The sequence below is a fragment of the Mizuhopecten yessoensis genome, unplaced genomic scaffold, assembly GCF_002113885.1.
Source record: "Mizuhopecten yessoensis strain PY_sf001 unplaced genomic scaffold, ASM211388v2 scaffold1313, whole genome shotgun sequence".
Lineage (NCBI taxonomy): Eukaryota > Metazoa > Mollusca > Bivalvia > Pectinida > Pectinidae > Mizuhopecten > Mizuhopecten yessoensis.
Window position 1 is genome coordinate 134,299 of NW_018403984.1, and position 27,174 is coordinate 161,472.

General features: G+C 36.5%; 1 protein-coding gene across 3 annotated transcripts in view; it reads right to left on the bottom strand.

Annotated features, from left to right (window-relative positions):
- Nucleotides 1–26,384, bottom strand: part of LOC110459248 (putative sodium-coupled neutral amino acid transporter 11) — a 113,316-nt gene extending 86,932 nt beyond the window's left edge. The window contains exons 1-2 of one of the 3 annotated variants that reach the window (XM_021511434.1): nt 25,949–26,384; nt 18,176–18,262 (exon numbers count right to left, since the gene is read on the bottom strand). The gene's annotated coding sequence lies outside the window, so the exon portion shown is untranslated. Of the gene's footprint in view, nt 1–5,955; nt 5,994–18,175; nt 18,263–25,948 lie in introns of those variants that run through there. The other 2 variants (XM_021511451.1, XM_021511442.1) reach the window with 2 other exon arrangements.
- Nucleotides 26,385–27,174: the final 790 nt, after the last annotated feature.

The following is a 27,174-nucleotide window of genomic DNA, read 5'->3' on the forward strand; positions in this document are numbered from 1 at the left end:
GACACCATGAGCTGGTGTCCTATAGATATGGACGAGTGTCTAGTGCCTATAGATATGGACGAGTGACTAGTGAGACCCCACCAGCTTGTGTCCTATAGATATGGACTAGTGCCTCGTGAGACACCACCAGCTGGTGACCTATAGATATGGACGAGTGCCTCGTGAGACACCATCAGCCGGTGATCTGTATATATTGACGAGTGTCTAGTGCGACATCACCAGCTAGTGTCCTTTATATATTGACGAGTGTCTAGTGAGACACCACCAACTGGTAACCTATAGATATGGACGAGTGCCTCGTGAGACACCACCAGCTGGTGTCCTATAGATATGGACGAGTGCCTAGTGAGACACCACCAGCTAGTGTTCTATAGATATGGACGAGTACCTAATGAGACACCACCAGCTAGTGTCTTAAAGATATAAACGAGTGTCTAATCAGACACCACTAGCTAGTGACCTATATATATGGACGAGTTCCTAGTGAGATTCCAACAGCTAGTGTCCTATAGATATGGACGAGTGCCTCGTGAGACACCACCAGCTAGTGTCCTATAGATATGGACGAGTGCCTCGTGAGACACCACCAGCTAGTGTCCTATAGATATGGACGAGTGCCTCGTGAGACACCACCAGCTAGTGTCCTATAGATATGGACGAGTGCCTCGTGAGACACCACCAGCTAGTGTCCTATAGATATGGACGAGTGCCTAGTGAGACACCATCAGCCGGTGACCTATATATATTGACGAGTTCCTAGTGAGACACCACCAGCTAGTGTCCTATACATATGGACGAGTGCCTCGTGAGACACCACCAGCTAGTGTCCTATAGATATGGACGAGTGCCTAGTGAGACACCATCAGCCGGTGACCTATATATATTGACGAGTTCCTAGTGAGACACCACCAGCTAGTGTCCTATACATATGGACGAGTGCCTCGTGAGACACCACCAGCTAGTGTCCTATAGATATGGACGAGTGTCTAGTGAGACACCACCAGCTAGTGTTCTATAGACATGGACGAGTGTCTAGTGAGACACCACCAACTAGTGTTCTATAGATATGGATGAGTGCCTCGTGAGACACCATCAGCATGTGACCTGTATATATATGGACGAGTGCCTAATGAGACATCACAAGCTAGTGTCCTATAAATACGGACGAGTGGCTAGTGAGACACCACCAGCTGGTGTCCTATAGATATGGACGAGTGCCTCGTGAGACACCACCAGCTAGTGTCCTATAGATATGGACGAGTACCTAATGAGACACCACCAGCTAGTGTCCTAAAGATATGGACGAGTGCCTTATGAGACACCACTAGCTAGTGACCTATATATATGGACGAGTGCCAAATGAGACACAACCAGCTAGTGTCCTATATATATGGACGAGTGCCTCGTGAGACACCACAAGCTGGTGACCTATAGATATGGACGAGTGCCTCGTGAGACACCACCAGCTGGTGTCCTATATATATGGATGAGTGCCTAATTAGACACCACCAGCTAGTGTCATATAGATATGGACGAGTGCCTCGTGAGACACCACCAACTAGTGTCCTATAGATATGGACGAGTGCCTCGTGAGACACCACCAGCTAGTGTCCTATAGATATGGACGAGTGTCTAGTGAAACACCACCAGCTAGTGTCCTATAGATATGGACGAGTATCTAGTGAGACACCACCAGCTGGTAACCTATATATATGGACGAGTGTCTAGTGAGACACTACCAGCTAGTGTCCTATAGATATGGACGAGTGTCTTGTGAGACACCACCAGCTAGTGTCCTAAAGATATGGACGAGTGCCTCGTGAGACACCACCAACTAGTGTCCTATAGATATGGACGAGTGCCTCGTGAGACACCATCAGCCGGTGACCTATATATATTGACGAGTTCCTAGTGAGACACCACCAGCTAGTGTCCTATAGATATGGACGAGTACATATGTACCTAGTGAGACACCACCAGAAAGAAAGTAAGCAGACAAGAAAAGATTGAGGTTGTAATGAGGACAGCAGGTAAATTATGGTCTCTTAATTGTTCTTTATAGGCAGTAGACACAGAGGAAAACAACCGATTCTGCTGGGGGACACATTAGTCATAGCATACAATTAAATTCAGCGGTACACAGCAGGTCTTTTCTCTCCCAAACACATCATCGATACTCCAGGGGTTACGCCCACTTACACTCCCTGTGTCATAGTAAAACCAAAGGCTCAGTTTGCGTTACCTTGTTGAGACAAGAAGACTAGTTCGAGCCTTTCACGTTCATCAAAAGAATATTGCGGTCGCGTAACGGTAAACTTGACTGGCTTTGAAGGACCTCAATAATTCGGATGTATCAAGAAAAACCTCAGTAGTCTGGATTTGTCCAGAAGGGACCTTCCCTGGAATACCTGATTATTTATTTATTTATTCTTTTTTTATTCATTATGATATTTTTTTGTGTTTTTGCCCAGATTTTCTTCCGATATATATATAAAAAAAAAAAAGGATAATAAAGGTTACATCAGAACATGAATAACAATGACGCAGCCTTAGGATAATGGACCCGATCCAGTAAAGCGGAAATCAACAATCATAATCAATACATAACAATGGGGAACAGTTATATTTCTGACTAAGCAGTTCAAACTATTTCTATTTGTTCAATTGTAGTAAAATATAAACACGCGTCATAGCGTGACCGATGCTGACACAAAATCGATCTCGACTGTATTATATATAATACGATAAATACATGTATGATGGAGATGGGTATAGATAAGTAAAGACACACAAACGCTTAGATGTCGGATTGAAATATGTTAACACATGCTGAATAGGTTCCTAGCCTTTTAACAAGAAAACCGTTGGGAGGGGGGGGGGGGGGGGGGGGGGGGGGGGGGGGGGGGGTGGAGATTATTATTCAGTGTCTCGATAATTTATAACATATGGGTGTATGCTTTCTGTGACATTTGCATCCTTTCCTAAAGAATCGGTACCATGTAAACAGTAAAGTATATGTTCTCAGTGTCAATGTATTGATCTAATAAGTCCCCGAAACGAGTTCTGGGGACTTACGCTTTTGCTGCTTTTCTTCTTATTTTTCCCCGACAAAATGTACCGGGAAGTTTCCTCCGAAACAACTAGCAGGATAATAATGGAAAAAGACATGAGTATTAATTTGCAGGAGCGGATTGATGTGCAGAACATATGTTTTTTTTTCTGATCGGACATCAAATATGGCCACCGAGGCCTCGAATTGGTCGTATTTTAGATATTGTTCGATTTTTCTCATTTAGTATGTAAATGTATATAAATGGTCCTGCAAACATCAAAGCTACTTCCGTTTCCTCATTTGACAAGATTACTGCTGCTGTTAACTGGTTTCATTAATATTTGCAATTTTTATTTACTCGCTATAGGTTTATCGCCGTACATCCACATTACTGCAATACTTTTCCTTTTCATCCCTTTCCCTACAGAAATCGCACACATATCTTGTTTCTATTTGCACTCACATTTTTTTCTACCGCGGTTTGATTATTTTGTACGTTTGTATTGATAGACCGTTACACGAAAGGCTATCATACTTCGAGACATTAAGGAGACCATATGTAAAGGTCCGCTCTTTGAAGTCAATTTATCCTACTCTTCATTAGTAAAGTACGATTGAGAATTATATACTGAACATATGGTGTATAGTATCACAGCATTGCGAGAAACATGAACCCTATATACGATGTACAATGTAGGTGACAGATGCTGCCCTGCCCCCGGGGAATACACGTATCAGCCTATCATTGTGCATGTATATGTCGTAATTCTCTATATTGAATCCGCAATTTTGAGAAAAGCATTCGCTTAGTATACATTTTTACCTGAAAAATGGAAAGTCAATGATATGAAACGAAGTTTTTCTAGAATAAAGACTATTTTTTGTGACAAACTATTTTAATGTATAGAAAAAATTAAAGTGAACTAAAATCAAGCAAACTAATTAGGGAAGTTCGCGTTTATTTGACGCGGACCGTATGCTCACTTGGCATTTAAAGAGCATAACCACAGTCTCATATATGCTAGATATTTAAGACACTTGTAAATAATTAAGTGAACTCGCTTGCAAAACGTTAACAATATAAAACAGCTCCTTCGGTAGAGCGTAAGGCTAGAAAACCGAAGGTATTGGGTTCGACCCCTAGCGGAGGCATCGCTACGTTCATAAAAGCGATATCGTGAACAGTAATGGTAACTGTATGTGCTAGAAAACTGATGAGGATTTAAACACGCAGAGGTCTAGTACTACTATTGTTAACCGACTATGGCCAAGAAGTACAGTGTACATGTATAAAGAGATTTGATCTTATCTCAAGACACAGAAAACCGATCTATTGTTTGAACAGTGTAGGCGGGGATGTCGTCTAATGTCTCCACGAAAATAGCAAACCTGCACTAACTCGACATGTGTTTTCTCTAAATAAAATTAGCCTTCACATGCACTCAATATTGACTGCTTTCCAACCAACATACGTACGAGTTCCATCAATTTACGTTACTTGTATCGCAGCATTACGTCCAATGGGTTTTGGATGTCTGCGATTATTCCAATTATGGCAGAAGAAATGTATATCATAGCGGTAGGATCTAAAATATCAGTACAAAGGAAAACACATCATCGGTACCAGAAGTTTATCAATTTAATTTCTGTCTGCCTGCCGTAGTGAATTATCCGGGTAGTCTCAGTGTCGTTAACATTCCAGTATGGTGGTAGCTGGAAAGGTCGACCCGTTTCGCTAATGGCAAGCCCGCCCACACAAACAGTGTTCTATCCAAAGATGGATGGCGCTCACGGGTCGGCTTAATTGCTTGGAGAGCAAATTCATCAACAAAGCACGAAACCCAAAATTAGAGGAAGCTATGTTTTTCTGTGTCGTAACTCACACGGCAGGCACGTCATGGAACTTAAAGACGAAGCCGACGAATTCAAAGCACTGGTGATGTTTCGGATACACTTTTTATTGAACTTTCATGTCCTTTTAGATGCTTCTTGTGGGTGCTGTTGTTAGCAAAAAAAACGCTTGTCGCCTATTTAAATGTTGCATGTGGCGGCTATTCACACGGTTATCGTACTCTGATCAAAAGAACAAAATATTCAGAGCTCGGTTGTGCAAATTCCGGTTAGTTATAATGATATATTGAAACTAAAAACCTTTAAAATGTATCGACGACACGTACGCCCATGCGAACTATGCTCATACTTAAATGGATACAACCAAATATTATTCCAATTGCATAATCCATTTAAGGCTACATGGAAGTCTATCTAATATAGCGTTAGGGCGTTATAGAAATGCCGTAAGTAGATATAACTAGATATACCATTACAGGCGATTTGTCATACATACAAATGTGTGCAGAGATCATTATCGTTACATTCAAAACCAGGCACATGTTACACGTTCATCAATGGTCATATTATTACAGTTCTCTTGCTTTTGTATTGTATGTTTGTACCCTTCACATGCAGGTCTTTATTCTGAATGTTAGTATTTCTTTTAAAATACACATCATAAAAACATGGTTTACCTGGCGTTAAGCTTATCAGCTTACCCAGGTTTCAGAATTTAGTGAGATAGAAATGCTGTTTCATTATTTATACAACTGATTGTCAGCAGATTATGTACTTTGTTGGATCGACCCTTTGTTGCACGATATATGTTTGTGTGTAAATTTGAAGATACGGCATTAGTCATGCAAGAACAGTTTAACTGTATTCAAGAAGACTTGCCACTGTTGACAAGCAGTTTGGTTACATGTTTTCATTCCATTTCTCGATAAAGATTATACCGATAATAAACGCCACGTAGTCGGAAATTGTTGTTATCGCGACCCTTAATTACCCGTGAAGGATGAACAATACTTTGGCAAAGATTACACACAAAAATCATCGTTCATACTTACTACTTCCGGTGGCAAACACCCCCAACATCCTGTCTCCTTATTGATAGCAAAGGAAATCAATAAAAGTTGGAGCGTTAATCAGCTATAAGTAACCAGGAGTCAAGGACTAGCTGGCTTTACACCAGGGAATATGTACAAGGCCAGCTGTCGACAAAACAGAAATCGCGTTCACACGTGTTGAATCACAGCCGCATATATATTGATATGAAATAGGTCCCACCCAGAGGCGAATGCTTGAGAACATTAGAACTTAGTAAGTTTAGATAAAGCATCAACCACTAAATCAGTGTAAACGCGGGGAAAATCGTCTTATATTCTATGATATAGAATACGCGGTCTGGTAGAGCAAAACTAAATTCTATTATGCATTAACGATTCGAATGACCTTGACAATGCTTTAAATCTGTGGAATAAAGCATTGCTTTAACAAAGAAAGTGGAAAACGAGACATATGCGTTATTTTCTATATCAAAATTAATATTTTTCTTGTCAAACTGACGAGAAATGACACTTGTTTTATCTTCAAAGTACATGTAGCAGCACCTCAAGGCGATGTACGTGTTTGCCAATTAGGTACAAATTATAGCTTGGTTGATTCGCTAGGTAGGAGAAATTCAATGGTATATTTTGATCAATTTTGACTAGAATTTCGCTTATAAATGTACGTGCACGAATTACCTATCATGCTCGTTTCATGAGCAAAACTGTATTTTGACAGTTATAAGCATAGCGTCTATTGTACGTGATTACACCCGGGGTGATGCCTGTTTAAGTTTAAAAGAATATGATATTAGCATCTATTGAATAATCTGAGAGGTTTTTGTGATTTTCCAAAGTCCCATTATTGACCCATTGACCTTGTATGTACGATGTTAAAGGGTTTAGGCCGTAATAATGGTTCAAGCTAAGAATACGTGTACAATTGAATTGCTACCCTGTTTGCAATAATATTATAATTAAGGATATTATCACAGTACTGATAGATTGTAGTATAGTATTATACAAAATGGGTAACAATTCCAACAGATACATGTGATTGTAACAGTCTGAAACGTATATATTAGTCCATAGATGCTAGGAGAAGATTACTACCTTCAAGCTCGATTTGAAATCATTTTGACTTCTAATGATAAAAAATAAACAAGAAAAGAAGTTGTAAGTAATATTCTGATAACCCCTTTATCTGAATATCTCTTATAAATGTGAATGAACCTATAGTATTATTTTCCTCAGTAATATACACATTTTTTAAAATCCTCACCATCCGCCAACCAACATGTTCATTATCCTTTTTGCACTAAAGCTGATTTAAATATCAAATTGAAACAAGTCCTTTTTACCTAGTACACATTTCGCTTGAATTCAGACCCGCCTTATCCCACCATAGATCTATTGCCGCTGTGCTATCGAGATCAGCACACGATGTATTGTCTCGGCATAGAACAGGACAAATCAATCGCTGTTACTGTGTAATCATATGTCTTGTTACTTCACCGGAATACTACTTACTTGTATGACTGTAAATTTTGTATGACCCTGTACGAACTGTGTATTGTGTTTTTGTCTGTCTATACCGACCACGTGATCAGACAGCTTCCCCGCGGCAGCCTTGTAACACAGACGTTTCGTTTTATCATTTCACTTGAGAGTCAGCTGACTGTAAATTATGAAGCTATTCGAGTTTTTGATCCGTTGGTTTGTTTAGGGGTTATGTCCCTCTCCAGTTGCTTATTCCCTCACTCCGTTCACTATGAATCACGTTCCTTTACAATTTGTCCTTCCATCTCACTCTCCAAAAACCACGTCACCACTCTTCCGTCCTTTGTCTAGGTGCTTATTCCCTCACTCTTTCACTCTCAATCACACCCACCCCTTATATATAAATCTACCATCTCACTCTCCAAACAACCACGTCACCACTCCCTCACCCTTTCACTATCATTAACGTTCCATCTGTTTCTTATTACCAACTCCTTCCCAAACAAACAAAACCCATATTTTCCTCCCGTCACTTTAACTCCTACCCACCCCTCTTTAAGTAACCTCCTACACGTTAAACTTGTTCAATCACACTGGAATGGCATCAGGCACAATTGAGCTGTCGATATCCCCATTGTTGGCATTCCATAGTAAATATTAAATAGTTTGCAGTAAACGATATCAAATAGTACATCCATTTACACAATGTCAATGTCCTGGATCGTCCCCGCTTTACAGTTCAATGGGGAGAATACCTTTAAGACCTCTTATAAGATTACACTTCTAAAGTTAGTATTTCTTGTAAGCCGTGTGACAATAAATCTGGGACTGATATCAACCAGCAGAGTTACTGCTTTGTTACGTAAATAATTACCAGAAATGCGGAGTAAAGAAGCACAATTTCACAATTTTGTTTTCGATGCAGAAAGCCAAACAAAGCGAACATTGTATTGCACCCTATGGCAACTTCATCCATTAGTGATACTAAATTTCAAGAAGGAAAAGGACTGAATACTTCAAGAATATGTTCTCATCATAGGACGACAACGAACAACTATCAGCTCAAACGGCTCATCCGATTTGTTAAATAAGTAAAAGGAAATATCACTGAAAATTGGACTGAATTTCCTTACCTTAGCAAGATAACACCTGTTAAAACTTCAATTTGAAATTTAAAAAAATAGCCAGGAAACAGTAAGAATGTAATGAAATGTTAACGAAACCCACAATACAAACGCAAAATAGTTCAAATCAGGGCAATAGGATTTCCATGGGCACCCGGCGAAAAAGTAAAGGAGAGGGGAGGAGACAAGGTGTTCCAGAATGGCAAACATACTCTGCATGTTCGACAAGACCCGCTATGAACACTAGTTACATGTAACACAAAGAAACCCTATCCTACTTTTGGTTTTGGTTTGTGTGTTCTTCGTCATTTTAACAGCCATGGTCATTGAAGGACGTGCAACGTTTTGGTGTTGGAAGAAACCTGGAGTGCCCGGAGATAAAAATTTTTTATCGCGACCTGCGGCCAGTACGAGGCCACTAGGAAACCCGGAGTGCCCGGAGAAAAACAATCGACCTGGGGCCAGTACCAGGCCACTAGGAAACCCGGAGGACACGGTGCAAAAACCATAGTTAAGGGCCAGTGATCACAGATGTTCAGACACCTTAGTTTGATAGTGGCATACCAATCCGCCACCGCAGCCCACCCCGAGGGGTCAGTTATTCAGATCGTATAAAAACAGAATGAGATAGTTTCATAATAAAATTATATTTGCTTCCTGTACATTCAAATCCATTTAGATCCATAACAACAAAAACGTTATGTCAATAAAACTTACAAACGCAGTGGGAACCCGTAGGTATTGCTCTGTCGCATTTATCGGAAATGGTGAAAAATAGGCGTTATATCATATAAATTGTGTAATATAGTAGTATAGCAAGACCTCCCACAACGCAAATGTCTCGCGCTAAATAATTCAGTCACGTGGCCCACGTTTTCTTACGCTTTGCTATAATGCATGATACAGCAATACAATGAATAGACTAGGTTGTGTATATGACAGCGGAAGTCAGTAGTCACAACAGATGAAGGCGTGTTTGTTATATGTTCTCAACTACACAGGATGCATAATGCAAACTATAATTCAGATTAAAAGCTTCATTATGCAAGGTCATACACTTTCAACAGATACAAACTCTAACATCTTTTGGCTATTGTGTGCCATTTCATTTATTTGTTGTTTTCTTTTCGAAATACAGAGTTTTTTAATTATAAAACGTCGTTGTTTCGTTTATTTTGCAGGAAACGGCGACAACTTTTGTCCACTAAATGTCAGCGTTCCGGAGAAAAATCGAAATATTACGCAAGAGAAAAACTAATCATGTGCAAATGAGCAATATAAAAATTTAGGGACATTTTAACAGCTTGCCCGAATACATCTAGTTATATTGACACATACACGAACTACGGGTCATAGGGGTGAGATGAGAATAAACCACGAATATTACACATGTCAATTTCTTGGAGATACGATTGATTTATTGCCATTGATCGATATCCGATCTGAAAATTAACGCAATAAAAAGCTGAGTAACCTATTGACGTGATAACTATCTCGTCACAATTTTGTTTGAAATATGACAATTTTCGGCATAATTTAAAAATCAGTCCACATTTCAAAGGCTATGCAACATTTAGTTGTTTTAAACATGTCTACATAAGTCACTTAAAAGTCGTAAGTAGCAGGCAGAAAAAAAACAACCATGTATTTTCCTTTCTTTAATTTGATTTTTAGTTATCCTTACTCCGTCTTTGCGTAGTGCAGAGTTGTCTGCTCTTGTGAGCAGGTATTGATTGTTACGCCATTGGTTTGTGTGAGAAAATTACGCCTTTTTCTCAAAAATGTATGACATTGCTCTCACAAACAAATGACGTAACAATTAATACCTGCTCAGAAGAGCACAAAACTCTGCAATCGCAAAGACGGAATAACAGTAGAAAGGTTGGAACTCCTTTGATAGCGAAAATAACGATGACGGTTTATTTTTTATTAGTGAAATGCAACCACAATCATTATGAATTCCTTTTTACACTATATGACATGTCGTGTTTGAATTGAAGGTACAGAGCAGCATTTTAATTGTCTTTATGAAAGCATGCAATATTATGATAATAGGCATTGTAGTGTTTATTAAGGATTGATTGTCTTGCTTGGTGCAATTGCTGTAAATTCCATTTGAGTAAACAATAACATGCATGCCAGTCTATAGTGTTATGTATGAAGCGGACGTCGTCAATGGATGCAAGTCTCATTAGCTACAGTGTGTATTACGTACAAAACGATAGGTCCACAATACTATTTAGCACTAGTCGTAGCATCTAGTGCATTAAATTAACAGCATTTGTTTAGCAAAATGTTTGCGCTATAAAACAAAAGTTAAGCGACACATCACGTTAGGCGTATAAATAAATTTTGATTGATTCATAAGCAAACACGTGATCTTCCAAACTAGTGTGATTTTGCATGAATCTGGACAATTGTTTTGGAATAGCATTGACTTGGTTTGAACACTTTTAGATGTTAACACTTTCAATTGAGGGAAGTTAAGCTATGCATAATGAACCCTTGCAATAAAGACATGTGTATTGTCCGTGTCCTTTCTTCATGACGCATAATCACAAAATAACATCTGAATACAGACAATAACCCCTGGGAGTTATATCAACTCAGAGGTAAATAGAATGAAAACGTCGTCTGTATATTGTTTTCAAGGAGGATCAGGTAAAACCAACATGCATTGACATAAATCGAGTCACAGTGGTAAACAAAATTATGATCATTGATTTATACTGTAAGTTCCACACTGGTTTCGTGTCAACTACACTTCTGTTTACAAGAAACTGTATACTTATCAATATTTCAAAATATTATCTCAGAGTTGTGAATAATAACCAATGATATGTTTTTGTGTGAGATTGGCCCCCTGCATGATCGGGGTTTTTCTTTTGTCTCTCCTGCAATGGATACTCTGAAGAAACAAAACAAAAAGTAATCTGCTGCACCCATTACAACATTTGGGATATTTATATTTCCAAACTGCTTATGTGATTCCTAGTATCTGGCTAGGCAATATCTGACATTTGGCCTTAGTGTCGAACCTTTGTCCAAGATGGATAGGACTGATAAACCAGCAGAATGAAGGGTAGTCACAACAACTCATTAACCCGTTGTCAGTATAATGTGACCGGACGGAATACTTAAAGAGTGCGTTCGGCTTTGTATTTCAGTGAGATAGCACTATTAAGTCGGCATCAGATCCGCGCTATCACACGGATTTAATTACATTAACATACATGTTCTCTTCCTCAAACGTATTCAAATGACCTTAGGACATTTAATCTGAAAAACCAAATCAATAACTTTATTACACTATCCACTTTGTCAGCTTCTTCAAACAAATAATCAGTAAAGCGTTTGTGTATTCAGGTGTTAAATTACACAACATGGCAATCAAAGCGGCAAAGTATGATAATAAAGTGAAATATACGGTAACTGTCCTAGCAATTACTATTTAAATGACTAAAAATTTGACATAGGATATATGCACTAAATGCACATTTAAGTATGTTCTTACATACCGTGACACTTAAACATTCTAACATTATATATCTCCATAGGAAAACCTATTTGTTTTCTTACCATATTGTCATGTAATGACACACACAACTCCAACAACACAGGTGGGGTATAAAATGGTCTGGGGTGGATGTTGCGGTATCTGTGCTGTAGCATTAAAGTGAGGTGGCACTATATATGATACCGTTGGAAGCACGGTCCCACTACAAGAAGATCACAATACATATCCGGCACACACGCAGACATACACACATATGAAGATTTTAGCTAGGTGGCATAGGACTAGTAGTTAGCGTCTGCTATGGCATCTCCTGTAAATTCCTTTTAAATTGTATTGATCGATGTATATCTATGAACTGTAAAGCGCTTTAGAGTGGCTTATTCTAGCTAGAAAGGGCATTATATCAAATGTTATATATCGTTATTATTATGTATGTAAATTCTTTCTGTGCTGTTAAATGAAGTAATACGATCCCTTTTGTGGTAATCCTGTCTTCAATATTGCATTTTGGTTACAATACATGTATCTATGTTAAACCTACATTCCTACATTCTCTTACGTCCCCTGCATAGAACGTACGCGAGCATTACTCCTGTAACTTAGAGGATGCCATCCCTGTCTCGTGTGTTTACATCTTAATGCTTTTCGGCAAGGTCGATATCCAGTAATTTGCATTTGGAAAGTGAACGTACCTCTTGTTGAGCTCAGACAATGCTTGTATTGAAGATACGAACCATACTACATTTATCTCCTTTGTCAGACGGATGGTTTGTACATATGGTTGATATTATTGACTTGGACTAAACGTATTACTTTTCATATTGGACTTATAACAAGAAATATTGATTACAGAATCTGAGTGATTTAGAATATGTTAGTTTCAATGGACTGGTTTCAAAATAAGTTATTGTCACAGTAAACTTCGAAATAGTTTATTGGGTTTTTTGGGGGTTTTTCAAACATTTTACTTCCCCAGCACATTTAGGATACTGCCGAGGTTGGGGAGCCCCGGGATCAGCATCTTCACAATCATGTGTCCTCATACAAGAGGGCTGTCATACTTTCTTTCATACTTACTAGTAATTATATTATTATTTCTTTATTTTTTCACTGCCTTATTTAACATTTTTACTTACAAACTTACATTCAAAGTTACCGTACAAATTATCCTTACATACATATATGCATACACTCCCTTTGCCGCGCCTCCAGGTGGATTACCCTGTACTGGGCCTCATTTCCGGGACATGTAGCAAGATGGAAACACGCCGCGCTGTGGTATGACAATATTAGGCAGTCCAAGTTTATTGGTTTACCGATATGAGATTATTAGGTTTCATTTCAAATATATTTTATTGATTTAACAAAATGATTGAGCAACAGGCTTTGCCTTTATAAGCTCTCTCCATGGCTTTCCAGCACACTTTTGATAGTTGAAGACATTGAATACAATATTTACATACATACATTATATTTCAACTAATCTCATGACACTTGGGTACATTTATTGCGAGGTAATATACAATAATTAGGCTGGATTATTATTTTCATGTCTCTACAAAATTATATTATTTCATGTGATACATGGACTTAAGATAAAAAAAATAAAAATAAAATAAAAAAAAAAACATTAGACACTTTGCGATATTGATATTTAATATAGTTGTGAAATGTATGTCAAGACGAACTAAATGTACCGTTATGGATATACACAGTATTCCAAATCGAATTAAATATATGGTATACGGTTTGACCTTGAGCCACTAAAATTTTGCAACGGCAACATGAAATAAAGCAAAACTGATACATGCATGTATGCTGATAAAGAAATGTACCAGGACTTATTAGAAGTAGACATGTCTTGAGATGAGTTGGAAAATCAAATAGAAAATGAACTTAAAGAAAACGGAAAAAAATGAAAACACAAAAAGAAAACATAACTAATTATATAAGAACACACGAAAATCTCTAACACACACTCATAAACTCTAACACCACATTTGTATCTACTGGCATGGGTTTGTTGGTTTATTTAATGTAGTTTATATTTAATTTTAAATTAATCTGCAGTTGGGCATTACATATGATAACAAAATACACTAGTTCAAAGGATACAAATATATTACATTTTGGTATTTTATAATAAATTACTAGTTTTTCAATAATTAAATAAATTATAACTTTTGATTTACATTTACCACATAAAGTCCCTGGACATGTGTTGCCCGGTGATCAAACAACCTTGGAATATTATATGTAAATATATATATATATTATCCACTATCAACAGAAATAATGAACTTAAATTACAGAATACAAACAATACATCAACCACACACAGCTTGTATATTTGATCTAGTTTAATCTATTTGAACCGTCCTGTAGCATTAATGTGTTTATGTACACACTCCATCAAGTGGTTGTTCTGTAAATCACTATTACTAGTGTTACCGTTTAGAATAGTATTTTTTAAAGATATTGCATTATGGAAATCTACATCATTTAATATAAGATCCTGCATAAGAGTTTGTAGTGCATCTGTATAGAGAGGACATTCAAAAAAGAAATGGTAAGAGTTTTCAATTGCGTGACAACAAGGACAGTTCGGACTATTTTTCAAGTGATCTTTAAACAGATCATAATTAAGTTGACTAGCACCATTTCTTAATTGACACATTAGGATATTACTTTTTCGGAACCAGAGTATTTAAATACAGGTGTACATACATATTGTTCTGTGTCCCCTACAATTGTCTTTAGTATTTCCCTTTTAAAGTAGTAAGATTAGTATTATTAGTAAAGTTATTAGTTGCACTGTTCAATATGTTCATCAAACTGGGGGAAAAACTCTTATTAGCATATAGCGTGGTTCTAGGAAGAAGCAAATTCTTGAGTGCCAAAGATTGTGTGTATTTTCTTCTGGGTTTAATACATATGGTTGAATAATCTCAGGTAGATAATTTGGGGTTATTTTGTTTGTTATTTTATAGAAGAATATGTGTTTATATTTATCCCTCCTATTCTGTAAACTTTCCCACCCTATTCCTTTATATAATATGCAATGGCTAGTGCCTTTTCTTAGACCAGTAATTATCCTAATAACATCAAGCTGGATAGATTTCAAGAGATTTTTTTCTTGTCTTGTACAGTTATCCCATATAGCACTAGCATACTCTAGAATAGGTCTGATAAGTGTAGTATACAATATTTCAAGTGCCTTTCTACAAATTTTATATTTTAACATTCTTAGGACATTTACTCTTTTAGATGCCTTTTCAAAAATAAAGTGTATATGATGTGTCCAGCTACCTTGTTCTTTTAAATAAACCCCTAGATGTTTGTGATTTGTAATATTACTTACCTGGATATTATTAAATACTAGGTGTGGATGTAGGCTAACTGTATTAATTGTCTTATATACTATCAAAGATTCACAGATCCCATTCTACTTGTGTTTACGATCCCGACGAGGAGAACATTTCCTGACGTTTTATTGCTAAGTAGTTGAACCCAAATATTGTCTACTAAAACATCTCTTGACCTCAGCTATTTTCACACACAGATTATTAAACCTTTAACAATACATTTTGTAGATACGTATGTCAAAGCGTGTTACACTTCATCACACATCTGTGTCGGCCTTCTGTAGTACTCTCGTTGCAATAATGTCTCAAATGAGAAAAAACATATGTGAACACCTCAAAAATTTGTTTTTGACATTCCATTGATGTGTTATTTATTGTATCTTTGTTCAACGCTGAAACAATAACAAATTTGTTTAAAATAACAAAACGCATAAGACATCAAATGATATACGTCATGAGTTTCATAGCTATTTCTATTCAGAGCTGCTAGGAACACAGAGCTAGGATCAATTTAATTTCAGAGTATGCTAATAATTCAAATGTATGTAATTTAAGAATATAAAAAGACGCTATAAAACAAATTGTATTGCTATAGCTGCAATTCATATACAAGGCCAGGATAGCGATCGATGTGTTATACGTGGATATCATAAACAATAGAGGGAATCAATATGTCGGCGAAGACTTCGGCGACAGCTGGTACAGACAACAGTACAGATCAAGGTTGGCAGCAAGCAAGTTAATAGTACGCCATCAATATTGTTACTGTAGGTAGGTATTGTAGAATTGACAAACGGCTGTGACATTTAAAATTTAAAAACATGCATTTATTACAATTTTGCAGAAATAACCAGCAAACCCTTTTGATCTTTATCAAAGCAATGAAAGTAAATAAAAAAAAAGGGTTTTCTAACTTGAGAATGTTTTAAGCCTTATTGATATTTAAGTATTTTTCAGTCTAGTGATTAAGTTGAACTTTTTGGTAAACCTTTATAGTTCTTTAGTTAGTTTTGTTATACTTTCAATTTATCATACTCATTGGCACATAAGAGTTAGATATTATATTACATTTCAAATTTTGTCAGAAATACAAATACCCTTATTTGTTCATCCCTAAGGGGATATAATACTAGCAGGGTTAAAAATACAGCTACCGGTTTACTTCAACATATATCAGACGGTATAAATGTGTTCTGACGAGTGTGTCGGCATTTTTACACCTAGTCTTTGAGTGCTACATGTGTGGTAGCAGTATATAAAGTGCTCAATCTAGTACACTGTTAGTAACAAGTGATGCCTATAAGGTCACTAAGTGCTCTTTATCTCCAACAGAATAAAATCCATTCTATTCTAAATTAAAGGTACACTTTCATTACAGTGTCTTTATATACATACGTTTGCCCCTGGCTAAACTTCCATTATGCTTATATAAATGTAACAGCATGAGGCGCAATTGCAGCATATTGATATCCACTCAACCGGAACGATGTTTATATTATCGAGTCGTTTTCATTCAACCGGAAAATTTGTATATCTACTTGACAAAATATTTGAACAGGATCTTTGATTGAAATTGGCTAATAAAACACGTATAAATGGGATAACACATCTTTTATACATTAAGACTAAACAATCCCTATCATGTTCAATTTACTAACAGTACTGAGTTCTTTTTTGTTGGCATCAACTTTAATTCAAAACAAATAATGTTCTTTTGGCTAGTATTATTAAGACCTGGACGGGTACTCGTGTTACATTATAACAGACGTATTTTGTAAATTTACCCTAACATATATTTTTTTAATTAATTAAATTTAGTCGTACCCGTGCTTGTCTCAATAGTGGTAGTATATTCGTATATTCTCACTGAGCTGTCTGGTGGGGATGAAATGTAGGTTTTGGACTTATGCATGATCTGATTTGTACTTTACAAATGTATGAAATCAAATACTGAGTGGTCTCGCATATCTTGCAACATGTAATGACGTACACATATCATCAATATCAGGAAACACGTTTTGTAAGACTTGGTAATAGATTGACAATGATATATAAACACATTTACAAGACGTGAGCTTACATGTATTGTATCATACTTATATTACAGATATATACAATAGCGTAGCGAAACGTGCTGAATTAAAAGTGACACAGTCGGTAAATGACGACATAAAGAGGAAAGATTTAGGTCTACCTCACTTAAGTACGAGGTTACTCACCTTGACATACATTCTAAAAGCAGGATGTAAGCATGCGTACCTACATTTATTATGCTAATACCAGTAGGCTTCCCACGATATACCATTGAAACGATTGAAGCAGTATGTAGATGAAAGAAAACGTACTTTTAAGAAATCAAATATATCCTCTGCCGGCTAGGACCTCAAGAATTTTGCTCAGAAAAGCTAAAGTCTTGATCTCAGCATTTAAAACCGCTGTGCAGGGGGATTTTGTTCGATTTGTGCCGAATATCCAAATAAGATCTTACCATAAACTTGTATATATGTTGTTCATTTGCAGGTAGCCTACGTAAACGCATTGCTTGTCCTTGTCATATAAGAGTTGTATATTTGTAAGTAAAATGAAATAAAATACATATGTATAAAGCATTTGGAGAGAACCCTTCGGAAGTACCAACGGTTCTTTATATAAGACGGTTAAGGGGGTTGACGGTAAAAATCAACAAAACATTCACAAAATCAGTTATAACCTCACGTAATGTAATGTATACTTACTAGTAACACACGCCGGTTTAATGTCCAGAAGTGGCCTTAATCCTCCCCTGGCATATAGTATCCGCATGCACGGACTACGTCACTACACTGTAGGAAGAACAAAACTAGATATTTGAGTACTCTATAGCCAGTCTTGTATGACCTTCACACTAACGTGACCATGGATGTACAGAATGTGACATGTGGCTGCTTTTGAATTTAACAATAAGGAAAGCAAATCGCGATACGTATCTCTGTATATTTTGATGTATGACAATTCGCCCGTAAGGGTAGATTAATGTTCACATACGTTATCTATACCTAATGCTATATTAGAAAGTCTTTCATGTAGCCTTGAATGGATTATGCTACCGGAATAATATTTGGTTGAATCCATTTAAGTATGAGCATAGTTCGCAAGGACATACGTGTCGCCGATAATTTTTACAGGTATTCATTTTCAATACAGTATATGTATAACGATTTTTTGTGACCTTTGACCTTCAGCAATTTCAGAGGTCAGAGAATCTTTTTTTCTGTAAGAGGATAAACATATGATTACATGTACTCACAAGCTGAATCAACACAATAAAATCCATGTCCAAACAATAGTTTTAAAACTAATTGAAGCTCAAAACTTAAGGAAACGTTTTATTTACGCAGAAATCCTTTAAACTGTCCAAGAAGTATCGGACCAGATGTCCTGAAAGAGTCATTGTTTCTCAGCTTCATCAACAAACCCGTCATGTGACGTCTTCAAATAAATAAAAGTGGAAGTGATAGCGAAACGAAATACTCACTAATAAACAGATCAAAACATGCACCCTTATCGTTCGAGAGATGAGATCATGTGAGAATCCCAATAAATCTGCATCTCTCAAAATCGTGTGTCTTAAGTTTGTCGATCAGCAGTCGATATATCTCACGGTAATTATGTATTCGAAGCAAACATGTAAATACCAATTAGGTACGACGTACAAACATTACAAGTGAATTCACATTCTGATGTAAATAATTGACTCGTTAAAATGTTAAGCAATCCTTGTATATATATTTGTCACCCTTCTAATTTGTAACACTCTTTCTGATTGGATATCTTGCCGGGGTCTATATTTCTATAGACCCCGCTCTGCCGGGGTCTATAAAAGCACGTGCGAGGGGAGATAACTCAAACTAGAATCTCTCTTCATAGCAACAAAGATGGCGTCCGACACACACACAAGCGTTCAAAGTGTGCCAATCATTCACAGTATGAGTTAGCCTATTAAATTGACAGCAAACGAAACAGGCAATGCTATTACAAAGATGGTTGTGTATTCTCAGAAATATTGCCGAAAAAGTGTCCGGTAGGGGCTATTTTGGTAGCAGTCAAGTACAACTCAAACTCACGAAGTGACTTATAACTATGAAGAAAAAGAGTAATAAACGATTGTCAGGGTGACACATTCGTTATCTCTGGGTTAGGAGGTGTCTACGGGCTCATAGACCCCTTAAGGTTTTTTTGGCTCCTCGCCTTCGGCTCGGGGTCTATAAAAAACAGGCGGGGTCTATGAGCCCGTAGACCCCTCCTAACCCAGAGATAACTTATAATGTTCTTGGTATCGTATTTATTATTGTGTATACGTATATGGTGTCAAATTATTATTAGTTATTTACGGGCCATCCGGGCATCCTACGTTTTTCACTGATCTCATACATTGTAGTGAGCTAGTGACGTCAGTTACAATCTTTATATCAAAATCAGTGTACCGTGCAACTTTACAAACGTTCGGTAAAATACCTTTGTTAGTAGCTAATTACAACATACCATGTTCTTCAACATCAGGTAAAAATGGCGTCAATTAGAGAATGCATTTTAAATGTCAGTGATATCATTCATTTGTGACGTAATAATCTATGAAATTCATGCTGATCCGAAAATGTCTCATTTTGAGTGTCAAAATATGAGCGTTCTTAATAAGTAAATGGACGGGTTATCTTGTCCAAATTGTAATAAAGTATGTACCTGTAATAAAGTATGTACCTGTGATAAAGTATGTTCCTGTAATAAAGTATGTACCTATAATAAAGTGTGTACCTGTATTAAAGTATGTACCTATAATAAAGTATGTACCTATAATAAAGTATGTACCTGTAACAAAGTATGTACCTGTATTAAAGTATGTACCTGTAATAAAGTATGTACTTGTAATAAAGTATGTACCTGTATTAAAGTATGTACCTGTATTAAAGTATGTACCTATGATAAAGTATGTTCCTGTAATAAAGTATGTACCTATAATAAAGTATGTACCTGTATTAAAGTATGTACCTATAATAAAGTATTACCTGTAATAAAGTATGTACCTGTAATAAAGTATGTACCTGTATTAAAGTATGTACCTGTATTGCATTAAAGTATGTAACTTATTTAAGTACATGTATGTTCCTGTAATAAAGGATGTACCTGTAATAAAGTATTTACCCATAATAAAGTATGTACCTGTAATAAAGTATGTACCTGTAACAAAGTATGTACCTGTATTAAAGTATGTACCTGTATTAAAGTATGTACCTATAATAAAGTATGTACCTGTAATAAAGTTTGTACCTGTAATAAAGTATGTACCTGTAATAAAGTATGTACCTGTATTAAAGTATGTACCTGTATTGCATTAAAGTATGTAACTTATTTAAGTACATGTATGTTCCTGTAATAAAGGATGTACCTGTAATAAAGTATTTACCCATAATAAAGTATGTACCTGTAATAAAGTATGTACCTGTAACAAAGTATGTACCTGTATTAAAGTATGTACCTGTATTAAAGTATGTACCTATAATATAATATGTACCTGTAATAAAGTATGTACCTGTATTGTATTAAAGTATGTACCTGTAATACAGTATGTACCTGTAATAAAGTATGTACCTGTAATAAAGTATGTACCTGTTATAAAGTATGTACCTGTAATAAAGTATGTACCTGTAATAAAGTATGTACCTATATTGAAGCTTGGACACCCTTTTGTTTTATGTTCTTTTATAATTGTTTCAACATAATGTGATGTATATTTAATTTGCAAATTATCTGAATATGCTGTGTAATTATTGCCTATTACTGTTATTACAGAGTACAGAAGTACACCTTGGGTCTAAACTCGGTTTGTGACAACAAATCACAAAGGCAAATTCATTCAAGTTAAAATTTGGGTCAAAACCGGGTTAGTGACAACAAAACGTAAAGGTACAGCAATGACACATTGTAAGTAAACCTTGGGTCTAAACCGGGTTAGTGACAACAAAACGTAAAGGTACATCAATGACACTTGGTTAGTAAATCTTGGTTCAAACCGGGTTTGTGACAACAAAACGCAAAGGTACACCAATGGCACCTGGTAAGTAATTTGGGTCAAACCGGGTTTGTGACAACAAAACGCAAAGGTACATCAATGACGTTTGTAAGTTAACCTTGAGTCAAACTGGATTAGTGACAACAAAACGCAAAGGTACATCAATGACATTTTGTATGTTAACCTTGGGTCAAACTGGATTAGTGAAAACAAAACGCAAAGGTGTACATCAATGACACCTGGTAAGTAAATTGGGTCAAACCGGGTTTGGGACAACAAAACACAAAGGTACATAAATAACACTTGGTTAGTAAATCTTGGGTAAAACTGGGTTAGTGACAACAAAACGCAAAGGTAGATCAATGACACATTGTAAAACCTTGGGTCTATACCGGGTTTGTAACAATAAAACGCAACGCAAATCAATGACACTTGGTAAGTAAACCTTGGGTAAAACCAGGTAAGTAACAGAAAAACGTAAAGTTACATCAATGACACTTGGTGAGTAAACCTTGGTTCAAACCGGGTTTGTGACAACAAAACGCAAAGGTACACCAATGGCACCTTGTAAGTAAACATTAAATCAAAAACAAACATTCTTGCCGATTTAGTGAGAAAAATATAAGTGCAATATACAGAATATATAGTATAAAATGTATCGACTGTAATAAACGATATAAAAACATACTTACCATAAGTGAAACATCTGTTTGCAGCATCGTGAGGCCAATACCCGTATCAACATCTGTTTATAACATCATGAGGCCAATACCCGTTTCAACATCTGTTTATGACATCACGAGGCCAATTCCCGTATCAACATCTGTTTATAACATCATGAGCCCAATACCCGTATCAACATCTGTTTATAACATCATGAGGCAATATCCGTATCAACATCTGGTTATGACATAATGAGGCCAATTCCCGTACCAACATCTGTTTATAACATCATGAGGCCAATAACCGCATCAACATCTGTTTATAACATCATGAGGCCAATACCCGTATCAACATCTATTTATGACATCACGAGACCAATAACCGTATCAACATCTATTTATAACATCATGAGGCCAATACCCGTCTCAACATCTGTTTATAACATCATGAGGCCAATAACCGTATCAACATCTCTTTATAACATCATGAGGCCAATACCCATCACGAGGCCAATACCTGAATCAACATCTGTTTATAACATCATGGGGTTAATAACCGTATAAACATCTATTTATAACATCATGAGGCCAATAACCGTATCAACATCTATTTATGATATCACGAGGCCAATACCCTTATCAACATCTATGTATGACATCACGAGGCCAATACCTGAATCAACATCTGTTTATAACATCATGAGGTTAATAACCGTATGAACATCTATTTATAACATCATGAGGCCAATAACCGTATCAACATCTCTTTATAACATCATGAGGCCAATAACAGTATCAACATCTATTTATAACATCATGACGCCAATGCCCGTATCAACATCTGTTTATAACATCATGAGGCCAATACCCATATCAACATCTTTTTTTGACATCACGAGGCCAATACCCATATCAACATCTATTTTTGACATCACGAGGCCAATACCTGAATCAACATCTGTTTATAACATCATGGGGTTAATAACCGTATAAACATCTATTTATAACATCATGAGGCCAATAACCGTATCAACATCTCTTTATAACATCATGAGGCCAATAACAGTATCAACATCTGTTTATAACATCATGAGGCCAATACCCATATCAACATCTATTTTTGACATAACGAGGCCAATACCCGTATCAACATCTATTTATAACATCATGAGGCCAATACCCGTATCAACATCTATTTATAACATCAGGAGGCCAATACCCGAATCAATATCTGTTTATAACATCATGAGGCCAATAACCGTATCAACATCTATTTATAACATCATGAGGCCAATAACCGTATCAACATCTGTTTATAACATCATGAGGCCAATACACGAATCAATATCTGATTATAACATCATGAGGCCAATGAACGTATCAACATTTGTTTATAACATCATGAGGCCAATACCCGTATCAACATCTATTTATAACATCATGAGGCCGATGAACGTATCAGCATTTGTTTATAACATCATGAGGCCAATACCCGTCTCAACATCTATTTATAACATCATGAGGCCAATAACCGTATCAACATCCGTTTATAACATCATGAGGCCAATGAACGTATCAACATTTGTTTCTAACATCATGAGGCCAATACCCGTATCAACATCTATTTATAACATCATGAGGCCGATGAACGTATCAACATTTGTTTATAACATCATCAGGCCAATAACCGTATCAACATCTGTTTATGACATCACGATGCCAATACCCGTATCAACATCTGTTTATAACATCATGAGGCTAATAACCGTATCAACATCTGTTTATAACATCATGAGGCCAATACCCGTACCAACATCTGTTCATAACATCATCAGGCCAATACCCGTATCAACATCTGTTTATAACATCATGAGGCTAATAACCGTATCAACATCTGTTTATGACATCACGAGGCCAATAATCGTATCAACATCTATTTATAACATCATGAGGCTAATAACCGTATCAACATCTGTTGATAACATCATGAGGCCAATAACCGTATCAACATCTATTTATGACATCACGAGGTCAATACCCGTCTCAACATCTGTTTATAGCATCATGAGGCCAATACCCATATCAACATCTATTTATAACATCACGAGGCCAATACCCGTTTCAACATCGATTTATAACATCATGAGGCCAATAACCGTATCAACATCTGTTTATGACATAATGAGATCAATACCCGTACCAACATCTGTTTATAACATCATGAGGCCAATACCCCTATCAACATCTCTTTATAACATCATGAGGCCAATACCCGTATCAACATCTCTTTATAACATCATGAGGCCAATACCCGTATCAACATTTGTTTATTACATCATCAGGCCAATAACCGTATCAACATTTGTTTATAACATCATGAGGCCAATACCCGTATCAACATTTGTTTATAACATCATGAGGTCAATACCCGTATCAACATTTGTTTATAACCTCACGAGGCCAATACCCGTATCAACATCTGTTTATAACATCATGAGGCCAATACTCGTCTCAACATCTGTTTATAACATCATGAGGCCAATACTCGTCTCAGCATCTGTTTATAACATCATGAGGCCAATACCCGTATCAACATTTGTTTATAACATCATGAGGCCAATACCCATATCACCAAAAGTATGTGTATAACATCACGAGGCCAATAACCATATCACCAAAAGTATGTGTATAACATCATGAGGCTAATACCCATATCACCAAAAGTATGTGTATAACATCACGAGGCCAATAACCGCATCAACCATGTAACAAAGATATCAAAACATCCTATACATATATTGCTGATGAGACTCACACTTTTGCATATTTACATGTTAATAATGATTTGAATATTAAAGTTGGAGGACATTTTTATTTTCTGACATGAGCGCATTCTTTTCAAGTAATGATAAGATTGCAAAATTGAAGTACAATGTAATGATTGTAGTTTTGTAGGGAATGGACAAAATATCGGCTTGTGCTACTGTATCCACATTTTCGTTATTATTTCATAGCATGACTCCTTTGTAGCACAAACCCCATTTAGTAACAGTAGACTATGATCTGCAGGGTCGGAGGGGTGGACCCGCGGAAAGCGTAATCTACGCGTATCCTTAAGACACCTTACCTTTGTTGCTCACCTAGTCCCAATAGAAGAGTACAATAGAATCTGTGTGTTGAATATTATTTCTCCGCACTGAAATTCAATTTGTATGGCATTGAAATTAGCTGATTGAAATACGGACCCATAACAATCAGATGGCTATACAATCTCGAGCACTCACAGGTATAACCTCACAATCTGTATGTACTATCACGTGAAAAGGTGGCTTAAATAAGGCTACTCTAAATATGTAAAGGGTTGTCGGTTGGCGCAGTGGAGCGACCGAAGAAAAAACTTCAACAAGAATTTAAACTTGTGTGTTAAAATCATTATCAATAACTTTATAACTATGTGAGCATCCCTGCTTGTCTCCATTAGTGTATGTCTGTATATGAATGTCGATAAGTAGGGTGTTATAGCACAGAACAAGCATATTGATTAATTCTATATAACATACGAACACATTTCAACAATAGCTTATAGCTTATGACTAATTATATGAAACCAAACCATAACATATATGTATACATAAGTACATGTATAATATACATGCACAATACGTCTTCAAAAATATTAAATATAGTTGTGGACGATAGCATGTTGTATGTCTTCAACGTGTTACGTAGATAAAATATCAATAAATGAAACGCATAATGAAGTAGAATGATAGATGTTTCGTTTTTAGACCAGGTCTTACCTTGGAGTGACATTTAACCCATCAGCGTCCGCCTCGGTAGTACGATGTAAGACGGCAGCAGACATCAAGGTGATCCCTGCCTCATAACAGAGCACTGTTTATTAATTCTACCTATCGATCTATCATGCTCCTCTCCCTGTATGTATCCGGGCCGATGTGTCACCCTGCTGTAGGCTGGCTGGGGCGAATCTAATCCCAGGAGACATACTCTAACTGCTGACAATGAATAATACATATATACTCCGCACTACATTTACTCAGTGTATCTTCCCATTTATAACAGCTTCCAACAAATCGCTCGTGCCCGCTAGTCGTCAGCGACATGATTGAAGTTAGTTGATGAACGAAGTCCTTTTTTAGCCAAGGTGGACAATGGTGTTTTTTGCAATATTTGGAGTGAGTAAGATACTGATCGTAATAGGTTTATCTGAATAGTAGATGATATCTATATGTATTACTTCAATTGAGTACTGATGTATATTTCATTTATTTTCTTTCATGCACACAGTTCCATGTCATGTACCCGGAAGTAAAAGTGGATCACTGATATTTGATCCTGGCAGGGAAGATGGTTACCCTACCATAGACATGGTTTATTTATAGTTTCCATTTTTACGGCTGTATGCTCATGTTACACTTAATGGAATTGTACATTTATATCTCCAACAGTGGAAGATATCGTCGTAGTTCATGCCATTGTAGTTTACGACATCTCAAGCAACATGTCTTTGTTCATTATTGAAATACAGGTCCGTCTACTTCACCGCCTTGTATTACGTTTCCCAGCTTTGATAAGTTGTACAATCGAGAGGTTAACCGATAGAATACTGTAACAACTTTCCTAGTAACAAACAAACGACTTACGTTAAGTGTTCAGTTATTGTAATTTGATTCAAATATGACCACAAATTTTATCCAGTTGCCAAGCAGATAGTTATGGACCTATCCCAAACAGGAAACATTTCCTACCTATTGACAAATATACCACAATGACATGTAAGTGTGCTTGACACGATCCGGTGAGTATTTATACAGTGCACTCCACATTAACGATAAACAATATCAATATTACATTATGTAATTGGCATTAATTAACGCCTCACAGAAGTGATGTGGAATACAAAGATTTCAACTTTCATTCAATACTTGGATTGAATCTATTAAGACTTATCTCCTTTTTTTAAAGGAATATGATTATTTATTTAAGCTTTAACCTTGTCGAAATA